The sequence below is a fragment of the Cavia porcellus genome, unplaced genomic scaffold, assembly GCF_034190915.1.
Source record: "Cavia porcellus strain 051 isolate PalLab524CR breed Dunkin Hartley unplaced genomic scaffold, mCavPor4.1 scaffold_58, whole genome shotgun sequence".
Classification (NCBI taxonomy): Eukaryota; Metazoa; Chordata; class Mammalia; order Rodentia; family Caviidae; genus Cavia; species Cavia porcellus.
The window spans coordinates 2,545,769-2,557,184 of record NW_026947541.1 but is presented as its reverse complement, the minus strand read 5'-3'; positions in this window follow the sequence as shown (position 1 = coordinate 2,557,184).

Here is an 11,416-nt window from a genome sequence, read left to right as displayed (position 1 = left end):
CTCCTACTAGTGAATCTAATGTAACACACACCCATACAATGCGCACAACCCCGTGATGTTTTTCTCACTCCTACTAGTGAATGTAATGTAACACACACCCATACAATGCGCACCACCCCGTGATGTTTTTCTCACTCCTACTAATGAATGTAATGTAACACACACCCATACAATGCGCACCACCCCGTGATGTTTTTCTCACTCCTACTAGTGAATGTAATGTAACACACACCCATACAATGCGCACCACCCCGTGATGTTTTTCTCACTCCTACTAGTGAATGCAATGTAACACACACCCATACAATGCGCACCACCCCGTGATGTTTTTCTCACTCCTACTAGTGAATGTAATGTAACACACACCCATACAATGCGCACCACCCCGTGATGTTTTTCTCACTCCTACTAGTGAATGTAATGTAACACACACCCATACAATGCGCACCACCCTGTGATGATTTTCTCACTCCTACTAGTGAATCTAATGTAACACACACCCATACAATGCGCACCACCCCGTGATGTTTTTCTCACTCCTACTAGTGAATCTAATGTAACACACACCCATACAATGCGCACCACCCCGTGATGTTTTTCTCACTCCTACTAGTGAATCTAATGTAACACACACCCATACAATGCGCACCACCCCGTGATGTTTTTCTCACTCCTACTAGTGAATCTAATGTAACACACACCCATACAATGCGCACCACCCCGTGATGTTTTTCTCACTCCTACTAGTGAATCTAATGTAACACACACCCATACAATGCGCACCAGCCCTTGATGATTTTCTCACACCTCTAGTGAATCTAATGTAACACACACCCATACAATGCGCACCACCCCGTGATGTTTTTCTCACTCCTACTAGTGAATGTAATGTAACACACAGCCATACAATGCGCACCACCCCGTGATGTTTTTCTCACTCCTATTAGTGAATGTAATGTAACACACACCCATACAATGCGCACCATCCCGTGATGTTTTTCTCACTTCTACTAGTGAATGTAATGTAACACACACCCATACAATGCGCACCACCCCGTGATGATTTTCTCACTCCTACTAGTGAATGTAATGTAACAAACACCCGTACAATGCGCAGCACCCCGTGATGTTTTTCTCACTCCTACTAGTGAATCTAATGTAACACACACCCATACAATGCGCACCACCCCGTGATGTTTTTCTCACTCCTACTAGTGAATCTAATGTAACACACACCCATACAATGCGCACCACCCGTGTTGTTTTTCTCACTCCTACTAGTGAATCTAATGTAACACACACCCATACAATGCGCACCACCCCGTGATGTTTTTTCTCACTCCTACTATTGAATGTAATGTAACACACACCCATACAATGCGCACCACCCCGTGATGATTTTCTCACTCCTACTAGTGAATCTAATTTAACAAACACCCATACAATGCGCACCACCCCGTGATGTTTTTCTCACTCCTACTAGTGAATGTAATGTAACACACACCCATACAATGCGCACCACACCGTGATGTTTTTCTCACTCCTACTAGTGAATGTAATGTAACACACACCCATACAATGCGCACCACCCCGTGATGTTTTTCTCACTCCTACCAGTGAATCTAATGTAACACACACCCATACAATGCGCACCACCCCGTGATGTTTTTCTCACTCCTACCAGTGAATCTAATGTAACACACACACCCATACAATGCGCACCTCCCCGTGATGTTTTTCTCACTCCTACTAGTGAATGTAATGTAACACACACCCATACAATGCGCACCACCCCGTGATGTTTTTCTCACTCCTACTAGTGAATGTAATGTAACACACACCCATACAATGCGCACCACCCCATGATGTTTTTCTCACTCCTTCTAGTGAATGTAATGTAACACACACCCATACAATGCGCACCACCCCGTGTTGTTTTTCTCACTCTTACTAGTGTATCTAATGTAACACACACCCATACAATGCGCACCACCCCGTGATGTTTTTCTCACTCCTTCTAGTGAATGTAATGTAACACACACCCATACAATGCGCACCACCCCGTGATGTTTTTCTCACTCCTACTAGTGAATGTAATGTAACACACACCCATACAATGCGCACCACCCCATTATGTTTTTCTCACTCCTTCTAGTGAATGTAATGTAACACAAACCCATACAATGCGCACCACCCCGTGATGTTTTTGTCACTCCTACTAGTGTATCTAATGTAACACACACCCATACAATGCGCACCACCCCGTGATGTTTTTCTCACTCCTTCTAGTGAATGTAATGTAACACACACCCATACAATGCGCACCACCCCGTGATGTTTTTCTCACTCCTACTAGTGAATCTAATGTAACACACACCCATACAATGCGCACCACCCCGTGATGTTTTTCTCACTCCTACCAGTGAATGTAATGTAACACACACCCATACAATGCGCACCACCCCGTGATGTTTTTCTCACTCCTACTAGTGAATGTAATGTAACACACACCCATACAATGCGCACCACCCCGTGATGATTTTCTCACTCCTACTAGTGAATCTAATGTAACAAACACCCATACAATGGGCACCGCCCCGTGATGTTTTTCTTACTCCTACTAGTGAATGTAATGTAACACACACCCATACAATGCGCACCACCCCGTGATGTTTTTCTCACTCCTACTAGTGAATGTAATGTAACACACACCCATACAATGCGCACCACCCCGTGATGTTTTTCTCACTCCTACCAGTGAATCTAATGTAACACACACCCATACAATGCGCACCACCCCGTGATGTTTTTCTCACTCCTACCAGTGAATCTAATGTAACACACACCCATACAATGCGCACCACCACGTGATGATTTTCTTACTCCTACTAGTGAATGTAATGTAACACACACCCATACAATGCGCACCACCCCGTGATGATTTTCTCACTCCTACTAGTGAATCTAATGTAACAAACACCCATACAATGCGCACCACCCCGTGATGTTTTTCTCACTCCTAATAGTGAATGTAATGTAACACACACCCATACAATGCGCACCACCCCGTGATGTTTTTCTCACTCCTACTAGTGAATCTAATGTAACACCCACCCATACAATGCGCACCACCCCATGATGTTTTTCTCACTCCTACTAGAAAATGTCATGTAACACACACCCATACAATGGGCACCACCCCGTGATAATTTTCTCACTCCTACTAGTGAATCTAATGTAACAAACACCCATACAATGGGCACCGCCCCGTGATGTTTTTCTTACTCCTACTAGTGAATGTAATGTAACACACACCCATACAATGCGCACCACCCCGTGATGTTTTTCTCACTCCTACTAGTGAATGTAATGTAACACACACCCATACAATGCGCACCACCCCGTGATGTTTTTCTCACTCCTACTAGTGAATGTAATGTAACACACACCCATACAATGCGCACCACCCCGTGATGTTTTTCTCACTCCTACTAGTGAATGTAATGTAACACACACCCATACAATGCGCACCAGCCCGTGATGTTTTTCTCACTCCTACTTGTGAATGTAATGTAACACACACCCATACAATGCGCACCACCCCGTGATGTTTTTCTCACTCTTACTAGTGAATGTAATGTAACACACACCCATACAATGCGCACCACCCCGTGATGTTTTTCTCACTCCTACTAGTGAATCTAATGTAACACACACCCATACAATGCGCACCACCCCGTGATGTTTTTCTCACTCCTACTAGTGAATGTAATGTAACACACACCCATACAATGCGCACCACCCCGTGATGTTTTTCTCACTCCTACTAGTGAATGTAATGTAACACACACCCATACAATGCGCACCACCCCGTGATGTTTTTCTCACTCCTACTAGTGAATGTAATGTAACACACACCCATACAATGCGCACCACCCCGTGATGTTTTTCTCACTCCTACTAGTGAATCTAATGTAACACACACCCATACAATGCGCACAACCCCGTGATGTTTTTCTCACTCCTACTAGTGAATGTAATGTAACACACACCCATACAATGCGCACCACCCCGTGATGTTTTTCTCACTCCTACTAATGAATGTAATGTAACACACACCCATACAATGCGCACCACCCCGTGATGTTTTTCTCACTCCTACTAGTGAATGTAATGTAACACACACCCATACAATGCGCACCACCCCGTGATGTTTTTCTCACTCCTACTAGTGAATGCAATGTAACACACACCCATACAATGCACACCACCCCGTGATGTTTTTCTCACTCCTACTAGTGAATGTAATGTAACACACACCCATACAATGCGCACCACCCCGTGATGTTTTTCTCACTCCTACTAGTGAATGTAATGTAACACACACCCATACAATGCGCACCACCCCGTGATGATTTTCTCACTCCTACTAGTGAATCTAATGTAACACACACCCATACAATGCGCACCACCCCGTGATGTTTTTCTCACTCCTACTAGTGAATCTAATGTAACACACACCCATACAATGCGCACCACCCCGTGATGTTTTTCTCACTCCTACTAGTGAATCTAATGTAACACACACCCATACAATGCGCACCACCCCGTGATGTTTTTCTCACTCCTACTAGTGAATCTAATGTAACACACACCCATACAATGCGCACCACCCCGTGATGTTTTTCTCACTCCTACTAGTGAATCTAATGTAACACACACCCATACAATGCGCACCAGCCCTTGATGATTTTCTCACACCTCTAGTGAATCTAATGTAACACACACCCATACAATGCGCACCACCCCGTGATGTTTTTCTCACTCCTACTAGTGAATGTAATATAACACACAGCCATACAATGCGCACCACCCCGTGATGTTTTTCTCACTCCTATTAGTGAATGTAATGTAACACACACCCATACAATGCGCACCATCCCGTGATGTTTTTCTCACTTCTACTAGTGAATGTAATGTAACACACACCCATACAATGCGCACCACCCCGTGATGTTTTTCTCACTCCTACTAGTGAATGTAATGTAACACACACCCATACAATGCGCACCACCCCGTGATGATTTTCTCACTCCTACTAGTGAATCTAATGTAACACACACCCATACAATGCGCACCACCCCGTGATGTTTTTCTCACTCCTACTAGTGAATCTAATGTAACACACACCCATACAATGCGCACCACCCCGTGATGTTTTTCTCACTCCTACTAGTGAATCTAATGTAACACACACCCATACAATGCGCACCACCCCGTGATGTTTTTCTCACTCCTACTAGTGAATCTAATGTAACACACACCCATACAATGCGCACCACCCCGTGATGTTTTTCTCACTCCTACTAGTGAATCTAATGTAACACACACCCATACAATGCGCACCAGCCCTTGATGATTTTCTCACACCTCTAGTGAATCTAATGTAACACACACCCATACAATGCGCACCACCCCGTGATGTTTTTCTCACTCCTACTAGTGAATGTAATGTAACACACAGCCATACAATGCGCACCACCCCGTGATGTTTTTCTCACTCCTATTAGTGAATGTAATGTAACACACACCCATACAATGCGCACCATCCCGTGATGTTTTTCTCACTTCTACTAGTGAATGTAATGTAACACACACCCATACAATGCGCACCACCCCGTGATGTTTTTCTCACTCCTACTAGTGAATGTAATGTAACACACACCCATACAATGCGCACCACCCCGTGATGTTTTTCTCACTCCTACTAGTGAATGTAATGTAACACACACCCATACAATGCGCACCACCCCGTGATGTTTTTCTCACTCCTACTAGTGAATGTAATGTAACACACACCCATACAATGCGCACCAGCCCGTGATGTTTTTCTCACTCCTACTTGTGAATGTAATGTAACACACACCCATACAATGCGCACCACCCCGTGATGTTTTTCTCACTCTTACTAGTGAATGTAATGTAACACACACCCATACAATGCGCACCACCCCGTGATGTTTTTCTCACTCCTACTAGTGAATCTAATGTAACACACACCCATACAATGCGCACCACCCCGTGATGTTTTTCTCACTCCTACTAGTGAATGTAATGTAACACACCCCCATACAATGCGCACCACCCCGTGATGTTTTTCTCACTCCTACTAGTGAATGTAATGTAACACACACCCATACAATGCGCACCACCCCGTGATGTTTTTCTCACTCCTACTAGTGAATGTAATGTAACACACACCCATACAATGCGCACCACCCCGTGATGTTTTTCTCACTCCTACTAGTGAATCTAATGTAACACACACCCATACAATGCGCACCACCCCGTGATGTTTTTCTCACTCCTACTAGTGAATGCAATGTAACACACACCCATACAATGCACACCACCCCGTGATGTTTTTCTCACTCCTACTAGTGAATGTAATGTAACACACACCCATACAATGCGCACCACCCCGTGATGTTTTTCTCACTCCTACTAGTGAATGTAATGTAACACACACCCATACAATGCGCACCACCCCGTGATGATTTTCTCACTCCTACTAGTGAATCTAATGTAACACACACCCATACAATGCGCACCACCCCGTGATGTTTTTCTCACTCCTACTAGTGAATCTAATGTAACACACACCCATACAATGCGCACCACCCCGTGATGTTTTTCTCACTCCTACTAGTGAATCTAATGTAACACACACCCATACAATGCGCACCACCCCGTGATGTTTTTCTCACTCCTACTAGTGAATCTAATGTAACACACACCCATACAATGCGCACCACCCCGTGATGTTTTTCTCACTCCTACTAGTGAATCTAATGTAACACACACCCATACAATGCGCACCAGCCCTTGATGATTTTCTCACACCTCTAGTGAATCTAATGTAACACACACCCATACAATGCGCACCACCCCGTGATGTTTTTCTCACTCCTACTAGTGAATGTAATATAACACACAGCCATACAATGCGCACCACCCCGTGATGTTTTTCTCACTCCTATTAGTGAATGTAATGTAACACACACCCATACAATGCGCACCATCCCGTGATGTTTTTCTCACTTCTACTAGTGAATGTAATGTAACACACACCCATACAATGCGCACCACCCCGTGATGTTTTTCTCACTCCTACTAGTGAATGTAATGTAACACACACCCATACAATGCGCACCACCCCGTGATGATTTTCTCACTCCTACTAGTGAATCTAATGTAACACACACCCATACAATGCGCACCACCCCGTGATGTTTTTCTCACTCCTACTAGTGAATCTAATGTAACACACACCCATACAATGCGCACCACCCCGTGATGTTTTTCTCACTCCTACTAGTGAATCTAATGTAACACACACCCATACAATGCGCACCACCCCGTGATGTTTTTCTCACTCCTACTAGTGAATCTAATGTAACACACACCCATACAATGCGCACCACCCCGTGATGTTTTTCTCACTCCTACTAGTGAATCTAATGTAACACACACCCATACAATGCGCACCAGCCCTTGATGATTTTCTCACACCTCTAGTGAATCTAATGTAACACACACCCATACAATGCGCACCACCCCGTGATGTTTTTCTCACTCCTACTAGTGAATGTAATGTAACACACAGCCATACAATGCGCACCACCCCGTGATGTTTTTCTCACTCCTATTAGTGAATGTAATGTAACACACACCCATACAATGCGCACCATCCCGTGATGTTTTTCTCACTTCTACTAGTGAATGTAATGTAACACACACCCATACAATGCGCACCACCCCGTGATGTTTTTCTCACTCCTACTAGTGAATGTAATGTAACACACACCCATACAATGCGCACCACCCCGTGATGTTTTTCTCACTCCTACTAGTGAATGTAATGTAACACACACCCATACAATGCGCACCACCCCGTGATGTTTTTCTCACTCCTACTAGTGAATGTAATGTAACACACACCCATACAATGCGCACCAGCCCGTGATGTTTTTCTCACTCCTACTTGTGAATGTAATGTAACACACACCCATACAATGCGCACCACCCCGTGATGTTTTTCTCACTCTTACTAGTGAATGTAATGTAACACACACCCATACAATGCGCACCACCCCGTGATGTTTTTCTCACTCCTACTAGTGAATCTAATGTAACACACACCCATACAATGCGCACCACCCCGTGATGTTTTTCTCACTCCTACTAGTGAATGTAATGTAACACACCCCCATACAATGCGCACCACCCCGTGATGTTTTTCTCACTCCTACTAGTGAATGTAATGTAACACACACCCATACAATGCGCACCACCCCGTGATGTTTTTCTCACTCCTACTAGTGAATGTAATGTAACACACACCCATACAATGCGCACCACCCCGTGATGTTTTTCTCACTCCTACTAGTGAATCTAATGTAACACACACCCATACAATGCGCACAACCCCGTGATGTTTTTCTCACTCCTACTAATGAATGTAATGTAACACACACCCATACAATGCGCACCACCCCGTGATGTTTTTCTCACTCCTACTAATGAATGTAATGTAACACACACCCATACAATGCGCACCACCCCGTGATGTTTTTCTCACTCCTACTAGTGAATGTAATGTAACACACACCCATACAATGCGCACCACCCCGTGATGTTTTTCTCACTCCTACTAGTGAATGCAATGTAACACACACCCATACAATGCACACCACCCCGTGATGTTTTTCTCACTCCTACTAGTGAATGTAATGTAACACACACCCATACAATGCGCACCACCCCGTGATGTTTTTCTCACTCCTACTAGTGAATGTAATGTAACACACACCCATACAATGCGCACCACCCCGTGATGTTTTTCTCACTCCTACTAGTGAATGTAATGTAACACACACCCATACAATGCGCACCAGCCCGTGATGTTTTTCTCACTCCTACTTGTGAATGTAATGTAACACACACCCATACAATGCGCACCACCCCGTGATGTTTTTCTCACTCTTACTAGTGAATGTAATGTAACACACACCCATACAATGCGCACCACCCCGTGATGTTTTTCTCACTCCTACTAGTGAATCTAATGTAACACACACCCATACAATGCGCACCACCCCGTGATGTTTTTCTCACTCCTACTAGTGAATGTAATGTAACACACACCCATACAATGCGCACCACCCCGTGATGTTTTTCTCACTCCTACTAGTGAATCTAATGTAACACACACCCATACAATGCGCACCACCCCGTGATGTTTTTCTCACTCCTACTAGTGAATCTAATGTAACACACACCCATACAATGCGCACCACCCCGTGATGTTTTTCTCACTCCTACTAGTGAATCTAATGTAACACACACCCATACAATGCGCACCACCCCGTGATGTTTTTCTCACTCCTACTAGTGAATCTAATGTAACACACACCCATACAATGCGCACCAGCCCTTGATGATTTTCTCACACCTCTAGTGAATCTAATGTAACACACACCCATACAATGCGCACCACCCCGTGATGTTTTTCTCACTCCTACTAGTGAATGTAATGTAACACACAGCCATACAATGCGCACCACCCCGTGATGTTTTTCTCACTCCTATTAGTGAATGTAATGTAACACACACCCATACAATGCGCACCATCCCGTGATGTTTTTCTCACTTCTACTAGTGAATGTAATGTAACACACACCCATACAATGCGCACCACCCCGTGATGTTTTTCTCACTCCTACTAGTGAATGTAATGTAACACACACCCATACAATGCGCACCACCCCGTGATGTTTTTCTCACTCCTACTAGTGAATGTAATGCAACACACACCCATACAATGCGCACCACCCCGTGATGTTTTTCTCACTCCTACTAGTGAATGTAATGTAACACACACCCATACAATGCGCACCAGCCCGTGATGTTTTTCTCACTCCTACTTGTGAATGTAATGTAACACACACCCATACAATGCGCACCACCCCGTGATGTTTTTCTCACTCTTACTAGTGAATGTAATGTAACACACACCCATACAATGCGCACCACCCCGTGATGTTTTTCTCACTCCTACTAGTGAATCTAATGTAACACACACCCATACAATGCGCACCACCCCGTGATGTTTTTCTCACTCTTACTAGTGAATGTAATGTAACACACCCCCATACAATGCGCACCACCCCGTGATGTTTTTCTCACTCCTACTAGTGAATGTAATGTAACACACACCCATACAATGCGCACCACCCCGTGATGTTTTTCTCACTCCTACTAGTGAATGTAATGTAACACACACCCATACAATGCGCACCACCCCGTGATGTTTTTCTCACTCCTACTAGTGAATCTAATGTAACACACACCCATACAATGCGCACAACCCCGTGATGTTTTTCTCACTCCTACTAATGAATGTAATGTAACACACACCCATACAATGCGCACCACCCCGTGATGTTTTTCTCACTCCTACTAATGAATGTAATGTAACACACACCCATACAATGCGCACCACCCCGTGATGTTTTTCTCACTCCTACTAGTGAATGTAATGTAACACACACCCATACAATGCGCACCACCCCGTGATGTTTTTCTCACTCCTACTAGTGAATGCAATGTAACACACACCCATACAATGCACACCACCCCGTGATGTTTTTCTCACTCCTACTAGTGAATGTAATGTAACACACACCCATACAATGCGCACCACCCCGTGATGTTTTTCTCACTCCTACTAGTGAATGTAATGTAACACACACCCATACAATGCGCACCACCCCGTGATGTTTTTCTCACTCCTACTAGTGAATGTAATGTAACACACACCCATACAATGCGCACCAGCCCGTGATGTTTTTCTCACTCCTACTTGTGAATGTAATGTAACACACACCCATACAATGCGCACCACCCCGTGATGTTTTTCTCACTCTTACTAGTGAATGTAATGTAACACACACCCATACAATGCGCACCACCCCGTGATGTTTTTCTCACTCCTACTAGTGAATCTAATGTAACACACACCCATACAATGCGCACCACCCCGTGATGTTTTTCTCACTCCTACTAGTGAATGTAATGTAACACACACCCATACAATGCGCACCACCCCGTGATGTTTTTCTCACTCCTACTAGTGAATGTAATGTAACACACACCCATACAATGCGCACCACCCCGTGATGTTTTTCTCACTCCTACTAGTGAATGTAATGTAACACACACCCATACAATGCGCACCACCCCGTGATGTTTTTCTCACTCCTACTAATGAATGTAATGTAACACACACCCATACAATGCGCACCACCCCGTGATGTTTTTCTCACTCCTACTAATGAATGTAATGTAACACACA